The 11321-nt window shown below is 38.1% G+C and overlaps 1 protein-coding gene across 1 annotated transcript in view; it reads right to left on the bottom strand.

Moving 5' to 3' along the window:
* The window catches only part of LOC145495443 (uncharacterized), a 132368-nt gene that overhangs the window by 10488 nt on the left and 110559 nt on the right, over window positions 1-11321 (bottom strand). The window lies entirely within an intron of this gene.

The following is an 11321-nucleotide window of genomic DNA, read 5'->3' as shown; positions in this document are numbered from 1 at the left end:
ACAATGAAGAAGAAGTGTTCACAAAAATCAAACAAAAGCAAATTTCTTCGCCAAGGTTAGAAAACTCAGATTCGCCCGTCTTTGCATTTAGCTGGTACCTAGCAAGAGGGCAAAGAGGCAGTAGTTTTATTTTTCCGAGAAAAACGACATTTTTGATCTAACCTTCAGACTCAATTTAGCGAGTCCCAAAAGGGCTGAAAATCACCCATTTTTATTCCATTCGCATTTCTCGACTGTTGTGCGCAAAAAATTAATACAACCAACTTATTGCAAAACTATTCTTTGTCCAAAAAGCACAATTTCAATAACATTGGATTAATCTAATTCATTATTTGGCTGTAAACATTTTGACCACGTCCCATATCTAGGAATTCCAAAAGATTTCAGATTCCAACTATTCTAGGATAGGTCTTGCAATATATGTAAAGTTTAGTTTGGGCAAAAGATTAGGCACTCGTCAAAAAAAAGTATTCAAAATCGTTCACAAAAGACACAAGATCACGCCAGTGGCAATCGAATGCGTGACCAGAACTATCATCGCTGTATTGGCATATTACTTCAGTTCGAGACGTCAGCATTACTAAGCTATAAATAACATAAACATAGTGATAATAACATGTTCAACTTCTTCGGTTTGTAATATCCTGAATCTTGCAAACTGATGATAGCTTCAGCGGCGTTCTCGTCAGTAATCATATCCCACTTAGAAAAAAAAAAAACACTTACTGCCAAGCTCATATATGTATTGTTGTATGTATCATCTATCTGTGTCATTTGTATCGTTTTATTCAGCCAGTAGTAACTGCTAAAGTGTTATTTAATATGTGACTTTCGGGTTGCCATTTTGAACTCGTTTGAAAGTGAAGATGCGCCGATTGTACGTTACGACATCATTTTTACATGGGGGTGAGGATCGTGATTTCAGAGCTTTTAACAGAGTTACTTTACTTTGTTTGAATTTTAAGCCAGAAAGACCTGGTTAGTGTGTAGTGTTTTATCGCGTTACCTAAGAAAAGAGGCCCTGAGTTTAAACTAACATCGAGATATCGGAAAAATTCTAATGCTTTTTCTTTCGGCAATAACCCCAACCCCACCACTACCCTGTGTGCGAAGACTTTGGCTGGACAAAAGACGCGGAGCGATCGAAGATGGCGGCTTATTTGTTGTTGCTAATTACTGGGATTTCTCCCTGAAAGTAGGTTGAATGATTATACCGAACAGCACAACGGAAAACGTAAGAGCATCTGCATAGGAACTTGGTGTTACTGAGCGATTTTGGGGATTCAAATTCACCAGACGAATGCGTACAGGCTATGCAAACCTAATGGAACACCGTTGAAATTTCACGTTAAGAATCTTGTTTGACAGTCAAGACACGATATCCGAGCTAAGTTGAACATATTTATGTTGTTTTATGCTTAAGTGATGCTGATAATCCCGTGATATTTTGAATTGAAGTGATTTAATGACAAAAACAATGGTAGTACTTTTGGTCACGCATTCGACCGCTAGGGTGTTTTTAATGCTTTTGTGTATGATTTGAATAATTTTTTGACGGGTTCCTAATCATTTGCCCAAACTAAACTTTACATATATTGAAAAACCTATCTTAGTAGTATAATTAAAATCTAAAATCCTTTGGAATTCCAAGACACGGCACATGGTCATGATCAAAATAACAATTCTTTTCACCGACTGACTAACTCATCGTTGTAGAACACTTTGGTTTTGTTTACCGCTTACTAATCAGATTAATGTAATATTCTTGAAATTGTGCTTTTTTTGGACAAGGAATAGTTCTGCATTAAGTTGGTTGTATTACAACGTTTCTGCGCTTTATAGTTGTGACTTGCGAACCGATTCAAAATGGTCGATTGTCGGCCTAGTTAGAACTCCTTAGATTGATGTCTGGACGTGTAATCGATGTCGTTTTACTCTGAAATACCAAGACATTTGAAGAAAAACTACATAGCATTTGTACTTTTACTAAGACCTACGTATATGAAACAGTAAGGCAGATTCTAATTTTTAAGCCTTACCAAACTATTTTTGATTTCTGTAAACATTTGCTGTTAATAATACTCAGTGAGTATTATCCAATGGGAATTTTGCGTTCGCCAGCGAACGCAGAAATAATCACAAGAGAGTTGTTATAGCAGGCGTTCTTCCTTTCTCCCAGCCGCCCTCTTTCCCCATTTCACACCTGCTACGCAGGCTAGGCTTTTTTGTGCCAATTCAATCACTCTAAATCGAAGTTTCTTTTTTTTTTTCATCACGATTGTCGTTCCCTTCGTGACAATCTTGCCACGATGAAAAGCTAATAGGGGATTGGGAACTGGCTTGTAACTTTCACACCTGGGGTTCCCTTAGTTTTGCAGTATCCACACGCTGCCACCGGGTTTCTGGCTTAACAAATTTGAAGTTTGCCTTTAAGTTTTTGGAAAGCACCATTAATCAACAAAAAAATATTGAACTGAAAGATTGTAAAGTTATTCCGAAAAGAACATCTGATGCGTATGGTCATGATATCGATTACCGCTGTGGACTCAGAATTTTTCGCTTCGATGCTTGTAGCAAACTGAATACAATTTAAATACAGATAAAATGTTGACTTAAATCTTCTCAACAAAAATTTACGTCAAAAAGGTTATTTCCGGATACTAACAGGTATATTGTACATCGTTTTTCGAACTTTAACATTCTAGCAGTTCGATTCTCCATCAGCCTGCAAAAAAGGAAGAAAGCAAGAACAGACTAAGCACCGCTTTCATGACAATGAACGGAGATAAAAGTGTTTTGCATCGCGTTGGGTTTATTATGCTTTTTTTGTTTGTTTAAAACAGGTATTAGCAATGGAGGCTTCGCTATAAAAGCAGTACTAGTTACACAAGTTACAGATATTATAGAAATATACAGATCATGTTTTGTTTTATTTCTTTTTGTGATTCTTGTTTAATATCCTTTTTTTGCATGTTAATGTTCATAGTATTCTTTATCCCTGTTGGGCTGCCAGTAATGTCTGGGGGAGGGGGAGGGGGGAAACGTGAGCCTGCGGATTAATCGAAAAGCAGTACCTCGATGGGCTCTAAATTTGAGATTACAATATGGTCATGTGAAAGCGGTCAGCGGATATCTTGTTTTGACAGGTCTCAATTGACCATAATATGGATACCCAGTATCAAAGATTTACTCTAGGTGACGGTCAAATGCTGTAGAGGGCGCCTTTCCGTGTGAAACGGGATGCTGTAACGCAGCTTACGGAGTAATAGGTCTAACAATCCAATGCGTTTATTCAGCAACAAAGTTATGATGACTTTCGGTTTACATATCGAAGATAACAAGATATCTCACCAAAGGACTGCCAAAGACTGTAAAGAAACGTACTTGAAAGGGACTTCAGGTGAAACTAAACTGGTAACGAAGCTACAAACACGTTTCGAATAAAGGGCGTGTCGAAACATTCTCCTTAGCACAAGGAGTTCTAACTCAGAGTCCCGTATCTAAAACTAAGGCATGACGGGATGCGTTACGCAATATACACGACTGAGAAGACGTTACACGGCTCCCTTCACACATTGTAAGAATGTTTCAAAGTGTTAATTAATAAAGAAATATCAAAACTTAAAGTGTTCTCAGAGTTTGATTAATGTTAATCTTTCCTATATGAAGAATCAGTTTAGGCTCCCGGACGTGGTCGTACTCCGGTAGTAGTGGTTCCTTTATCAGTGTCAGAATCAGTTGTCGCTCTCTTCTTCACTTAGGCGTTAAGTCGGGATCAAACTTTGTGGATGGGTCTTTAAAAGAACTTCTTTTTCCCAGACTGAATGACAAGGAGGAGGATCTAGGGAACAAGTCCGTCTTCACTGGGATAGACTTCGGTTACTCTGGAAAGTGGCCACGGGTTCCTAAGACAGGATTCGTCACGAATGAGGACAACATCACCAACTTGACTGTCGGAGCTAACATTATTCCATTTCTGACGTTTCTGTTGTAGCAGACAATACTCTTGTTGAATTCGGGGCTAAAAAAGGTCTTTCAGGTACTGAATTCTGCGCCATCTTCTTCTTGAGTAAAGCTCTGGTCGCGAAAAGTTACCCGGAGGGTGTAAAACTACTTTTGCTTCAAGAGTAAGCAGGTGACTTGGCGTGATTGGCTCAGGTGCCTCTGGATCTGATAATTTTTCCATTGGATGCGGATGGCATGTTCAACTTGAATTCGATTAGGTCACAATCTTGGGTTAGGAGGAAGTTCTTCACAGAATCGGTGTTTACTTCTGTCAAGGCAGCGTTGAGCTCAGTTTTCCCTCCTACGAAGTTCGTCCCTTGATCGCATCTCATCTCGCGGACTTTGCGTCTTTGGTTGATGAATTTTCTGAGTACGATGCATGTAATAAATGCATTCGCCTTCATTGAATTTAAGGTCTCTAAAGAGTGTAGCTCGGGAAGAAAGACAGGTAAAAATTAGTCCCTAGCGATTGAGTTCTTTTTGACCTTCTTTAATGTACCATATTGCACTTTCGAAGCTGGTGGAAAACAGAGGAACGTCCGTTTATAATCCAATAACCAGCTTGTCTAAGCGCGTTGTGCGTTATGCCACAGCCTTGATGACCTTGTTCTTGACTGTGATACTGTCTGATCAGAAGCGCAGTTACGTGACTCTTCTTGGGCATAACAACGGTGTGTTTCATTTCATATGCTAAGGCAGCTTTCTGGAGGTGGTCTCCTGCTCTGAGCAATTCTCTTTCGTCGAGAAATGGGTCAAGTCTAAAGAGTGAGCTGGTCTGCTTCAGCTTTTCATTTCTGTTGTGGGCATTCTGGCGGTTCTGGAACATGCCATTCTTGCTGCGAGGTTCTGGACAGGTAATACATCATGACGAAGATCCAAATCTTTCAAGTCTTTGGAGCGATCTTCAATGGGAATGGCTTCCAGCACAATTTTACTGTTACTAGCAAAATTGTGTAAGCTCAAATTGACGGATGCACACATCAATTGTCTGTTTCTGATGACATCAATGGCACTTTAAGATGTATTAAAAAACTTTAAATCTATCGTCTACAAAGAAGTCGTTCTTAAGAAAGTTTGCAGCTTCCTAACAAAACTGCTCTTGACCAGTTTCAGCAGTTGATTGAGGCCAAAATTGGCGACTGACAACCCCAAACGGATAGACATTCGTGCGATATTCACAAATTTGGCCATTCAGATTGTTGTCTTTAAACCACAGAAATCTCAGAAAGTCTTTGTGCTATGGATTGACGTGAAAACTATGAGACATCTGTTCGATGTCACATGTTACTGCTGTGCGTTTTTTACGAAAAAACACACAGCGAGAGTACACCAATCAGACCATTCATCACATTGGGTCCTTGTAAGAGGTGTCTCTTGAGAGACTGATTTTGGAAATGGCACTGCAGTTGAACACTATACGTGTCTGGTCTGGTTTCTTAGGGTGTTAGATGTCAAAATGTGGGAGGTACCAGTCACCTTTCCAGCGTTGGTCCTCTTTTCCTCTGGTGGGATCAGTCTGGCATGATTCTTGTTGAAGATCTTCTGGATGAACTCAGTGCAATGTCATGTTTTAGTGTCTTGCCATTTTTAAGGAGCTTCCTTTTTATACCAAGTAGCCTTTTCATACATTGCTTAAGGTTGTTCGGCAAAATTACGTCATCTATTTTGAAAGATAGCGGCATCTTCCAGTTTCCTTTTTCATTCCTGTGAAGGATGGTAATGAGAATGCTTCGGAAACGTTTGTCCTCCACTGGCTCACCCTATTCGGTACCTGGAATGTTTCGGGTGTGGTGAAGCTCACTGTATACGTAGTCCAACTGCATCATGCCTTTAACTTGCTGGGCTGAAGTTATATCTTTGAGATAGTGTCTTGGTGCAAAGGAGACTTTACAGAGTCGTCTTTGGCACTGCTGCTTGTTCCTCTTTGACATTGTTGCTTGTTGGGACATTGCAGTGCTTCTGAAGGCTTTTTTGCTGCCTTGTAATGTCTTCTTTGTTGTCTAGACACACAGGACCAATGGCTGTCCAGACGAACATTTCCTCTTCAGTCCAACGCTCACTTTCTTTGGCGTAGATGAGGCTGGATTGCAGATGGAATATTAAGGCCAATTAGCAAGCCTATCTCTACATCAGACTGATTATGGATGCGATGTGCCATCTCTTCTAAATGTTTCCAAGACACAGCTATTTCTGGTGTTGCTATGTCTTCTTGACTGACTGTTATTTTCTCTAGAGAATATGTGAATAGAACGTTAATAAACTTGTGCAGATTGTCAATGTCCTAGATGCGCAGTCCGTTGACTCTCCGTGTGCGAACACTGTTAACGCCTGTAATCGTACTTATTTCCAGGCTCACTTCTTGGCCTTCCACTCCTGCTGTTCCAGCAGGGAATCTGTAATAAAAATATCAGGCGACTGGTCGTCCAGTGCTGCATAGGTTGGTACCTTTTCTGGTGAAAAACTTCAAGACTGTTCGTGCGCAGTAGCGTGCAGGCTGGCTTCGTCCACAAACTTGAGAACAGGCTGACTTAGCTTGGCTGGTACCTTTCTTTTTGTCTCTGGTCGGATCATGCTGTATAGAGTGCGTATAATTACCTGTCAAAATCTAAACCTTGGAAAGTGCTGAAAGCTGTTTTGAGCCACCTTTTATTTATAAAAGACATATGACGTCATCTGTCCATGTTATGGACCTGAACTGGAGGGATTTCTTTAAAAACTGCCTTGAATACTCTAGGTTTTATTGCCATATATGTAGTTTTTAGGTACAAAACGTTACACAAAAGCCTCCTCCTGTAAATAAATATTGGGTACATTACAGTTGAGAATCTAGGCCACCAAGGCCGATCACTGATTCAAGGTTCAGTATTTTCAGCTTCGTCCGTAGCAAATATCTGTCAAAATAAAGGGACACAGAGCGCAAACAATATTTGCAATGTAAAATACAAAATCGTTTATAAAGCACTGAAAGATTGCAAAATATTGTCGTAAAGGTTATCAACTAATGGTCTTTTTTGTTTAAAACCTTGTTTTTTCGTGTTGCAATACTTGTTGTTTGGACCCTTGTTTAACTAAATTATCTATATGTAAACTTTTTAATTAAGGTTCGAGAATATAGAACAAATATTAAGTGTACTGATTCACGTAGAATTTACCAACATGAGATGCATCTCATGAAAGCCTCATGAACCTGCATGACCAGCATGTCATTAAAACAGTTCTGGATTGATGGCTCACTGATTCAGTTGTTATCACTTCATGTCGAACCAAGTGGTCTAGTCATCTTGGATATAATACTGATATAAGTGCATTAAGAAATAACCTACATTAGTAGATGAGGGGCGCCACGTCTGAATGCTTCTGGTTCGATTGTCTCTATTGGATTATCCGACAACATTCTGGAACAATAACAGGTAGGATATAAGATGGGAAACTAGCATAACGAGTAGCTAAATGTTCAGTTGGTGTGCTGGATATTGTATGCCAACGCTGTGCAGTTGTTTGTCAAATAAATAATAATAATAATAATATTAATAATGATAATAATAATAATAATAAAACATTGTTACTTATGCATCTTTTTTTCAGCAGGCAGTTATCAGTTGCAGGTCACGTCGTGGGCTCTCGACCGATGAAAGGAAAGCCAAAGTACATCAAACGATAAAGAATATTATCATTCGATGCCGTTTTTTCGCAATCTTGTGCCAGTGATAGTTAGCTTTAATTACTTACATGCTCTGTTCTTCATCGCTAACTCGATCCGTATACACATCATAGAAGGCTCGGTAAGGAATATTTTTCAATCCGTTTCCAAACACAAATCTAAAGGTTAAGAAAATGAGATTACGAAAGGAGAAGATAAGGGGACTGTGTGTATAATTCACTATTAGTTTCATCTGGAGTTAGGATGGAGTTTTATTTTCTTCTGCAGTTATCAAGAACCTTAATTTATCCAAGCACTTCTTTACTTCTGCAGAACGCTCACAGATGTGCGATTATACAAAATTCACTAGAATAAAAAAATACTTTTTCAGCAACGATGTTTCGTACCAGCAAAAATGTTAATGTAAATGTAAAATGAAACCTAATTCTTTTTTTTTACGCTTGATGGAATGAGAGTTGATGGTCTATTCTAAAACTTTGACAATTTTTCCTCTTAAAAGATTAAGCAATTAAAGATGGCGGGGTTTCTCAGAGGATTTCACTCGTTCACCGTGTTCGAAGGAAAATTGCCCTCTTAGCATGTGATCTTAATATATTGTTCTCCTTATTCAAGGCTGCGTTTGAAAGACGCTCTATGCCGAGCAATAAGGCTATGTATTCAACAGCGACAAGACAGGGCAGAGGAATTGGTGCTTATGCAGAAGTTTCTAAGATATTCTTCACGTATAAAATCATTTTTTTCCGTGGGTAATTCTAATTGAAAAGCGCATAAAACCTTACTTTTTTTCCTGTCACTGTAAATTGGTTATTTTAGACCTTTATTAGTAAAAAATTTTGAACATGAAAAAAATAAAAAATAAAAAATAATAATAACATAATAAAAATACATTTGATACTTATATATTGCTTTGAAATACATACAGATATTGAGCATAAGTGGTAAACGTCTTATTTGAAATGATGTCTATCGAGTTATGCTGCAAACTCCTAGAAATCGACGAAAATAGTTATTCTATGGGTCATCTTTTAACATACTTGTAGTGAACAATTGTTTCCTTATTACTCGCTTAGTAAGGGAAAGTGCGAATAGCAAATCAAAGCACATAGTCTACTTCAGTTATGCTATAAAAGCTCCTCTTAGGTAAAGATACTTACAAAATACTCGACGCTTTGCAGAAATTCTGCGGCAAGTATTCAATTTCGTTGTAGGAAAGATCTCTGCAGATCGAAAAAACGGCAACAGCAATGAGAAAGAAAAAAAATCGGAAAAACACTTCTGGAAAAACAAAAGTAAAATCAACACCAGAGTTTAGCAAAAATATTTTGGTAACTTATAGTAGCTTCGACGATTTTAAATGGAGCATTTGTGACATAATTCCACTATAACCGAGTGCACCTCGCTCTCTCCTTAGATCTTGACAGTCAGGCCCTGATTGCTAAATTTTATGGTGCAGAAGAAAAAGCGCAGTTTTCAGTTTTTTACTTTGCTTAACTTAAGAACAAACAAGTCAATGGATGGTCCTTCTGAAAACTGCTTGACTTTGTTTTCCTCAAATCTCGAGAAAAAATATAAATGTCATCCCCCCGCCCCTTTAGGTCGATAACGGTAGCCGCAGTAGCGGCAAGTAAGGTTCTTTAAAGGGAGAAAATGTAGGAAAGAAAAAGGGAAGAAGAACCTGCCCGCATCGCTAACAATTCTGAATGAGGACACCCTTCAAACGAGAGTTGAGAAAAGTATTCTTGGAAATTCTCGAAAATGAGGAAATAAATGTTGATATGCACTATATTGGAATCTCTAAGTATCTCTCACTCTTTAATTAGTACTCGCTCTTTAATTAGTATAGGTTATCTTATGAATGCCAGTGCAATTGAGGATTTGCACTTCAAGTGATATTTGAAAATTCTCTCAAAATTGCACTGTAGTGCAAATTAAAAATTGACGATTAATTTGCGTGCTCTCGGCCAATTACAACAAAAGTTTATTTCGTAGTCGTATAATAAGTTTTTTCAATTAGTACTCGCTCTTTAATTAGTATAAGTATTCTCTTTTATCGAATACTTTTCGTTGTTTTGTTTTTCAGGCTAGCTTTTTTTCCCCAATTTATGGGATCGCTTTAATTTTTTGACTACTTTTTTATTATTACTTAACCTATTAGCCTACAATAGAAGGGGGAGTAGGGCACAAAGGGCTCATGCGCATTTAATCTCGAACTTGTGTTTCCCAACAAGCATTATTAAAGCAACAATAATAATCGCAGAAATTGGTTGTCTTATTCCCTGTTTACAAGCAGGTAGTGTAATCCTAGTGCCAGGTTTACCCAAGCAAGAAGATCAAATATAACCCGCGTTTACAGGCAAGGCAGGCTTACCCTACTACCCGGGATAACTCTAGCCGGTCACGCTTAATTTAAGACACAACCGATATTAATTTTATTACCAAACCTATTGACACTTGGATTACTTAGTTTATCAGTTCTACTGAAGTCATTTCGATTTCTAAACTAACTTAAAATCTTAGACAGCAATTTTGCTGGGGATGTGGGGATGTATTTGATAGCAAAACTGTCAACAATTCTGTAATCGAATATTCTAGCGACAGTAGCGACAAACATTATTTCAAAAATTTCGTCTCAAAATGTCATTATTCGACCTTTTCCTATCCAAAGCGAAACTAAGGCAAATTGTGAATGAATATGCACTTTTTTAAAATCACAATTCGTTTGTTCTACCGGTAATTTATCATAATTATCTTGATATATATTTTGATACATATATTTTATTTTATCATATATGTTTTGCCCTGGATAGGCGAGTTGTCCCTAGCAGAGCGTTTAAAGGGCAGGTAGGATAATCCTGGTTCCAGAGTGACCCTAGTGCTCAACTAGGCTTATCCTAGTGGCAGGGTAACCCTAGCTGCATTGTAAACACGTCTATGAAGAAAAAAGGGAAATGTGGGAGAGCTACGGTAATCCTCTCACTAGGGTAATCCTGTTACTAGGGTAACCCTCTTACTAGGGTAACCCTCTTACTAGGGTAACCCTCTTACTAGGGTAACCCTCTTACTAGGGTAAACCTAGCTCTATGGTTACCCTACCTCCTTGTATACAGGGCCTTACTTAAGAATTATGGAACAGCAATTATTAAAAAGGAAACAACATTTTTTTCATGTTACAGAACATTTTTCGACATTTCTATGCGATCTTCAGTTGCAAATATTCGACGGTTGTACATTTGAATTTTCACTGTATACTGATTGCGTTATAGAATTACGCCACAAAAATTTTACGTTAACAATTTGAATATTGGAATACGCTGGGAACAAAGGGTGCGCGCGCGCCAACGGTATTAATACAGAATAAAAAAAAGTAAAATAAACAAAAAATGAAAAAGAATTAAAAAGAAAGAGACAAATCTAAGTGCCTCAGCTGTTGGTTTAGAGTTAGAATTTCCCACTTAATATACAGCGGCTCTTTTATCTTAAAGTGCCAATAACCCCGAAAGTTTTATTCCTTTATTAAAATATTTTAGTTTACGTTTCTCTGATTACTTTAGCGAAAAATTATCTCCATTGATAATCCTTGCGTGGGATCTGTGCCGTTCTACTAGTGACGTGGAAACATTTTGGAGTTATTTGTGATTCATATTTTATCAAAACT

Source organism: Orbicella franksi, chromosome 8 (assembly GCF_964199315.1).
Source record: "Orbicella franksi chromosome 8, jaOrbFran1.1, whole genome shotgun sequence".
NCBI classification, from domain to species: Eukaryota; Metazoa; Cnidaria; class Anthozoa; order Scleractinia; family Merulinidae; genus Orbicella; species Orbicella franksi.
The sequence above is the reverse complement of the archived record's forward strand: the minus strand, read 5'-3'. Positions and strand labels throughout refer to the sequence as shown.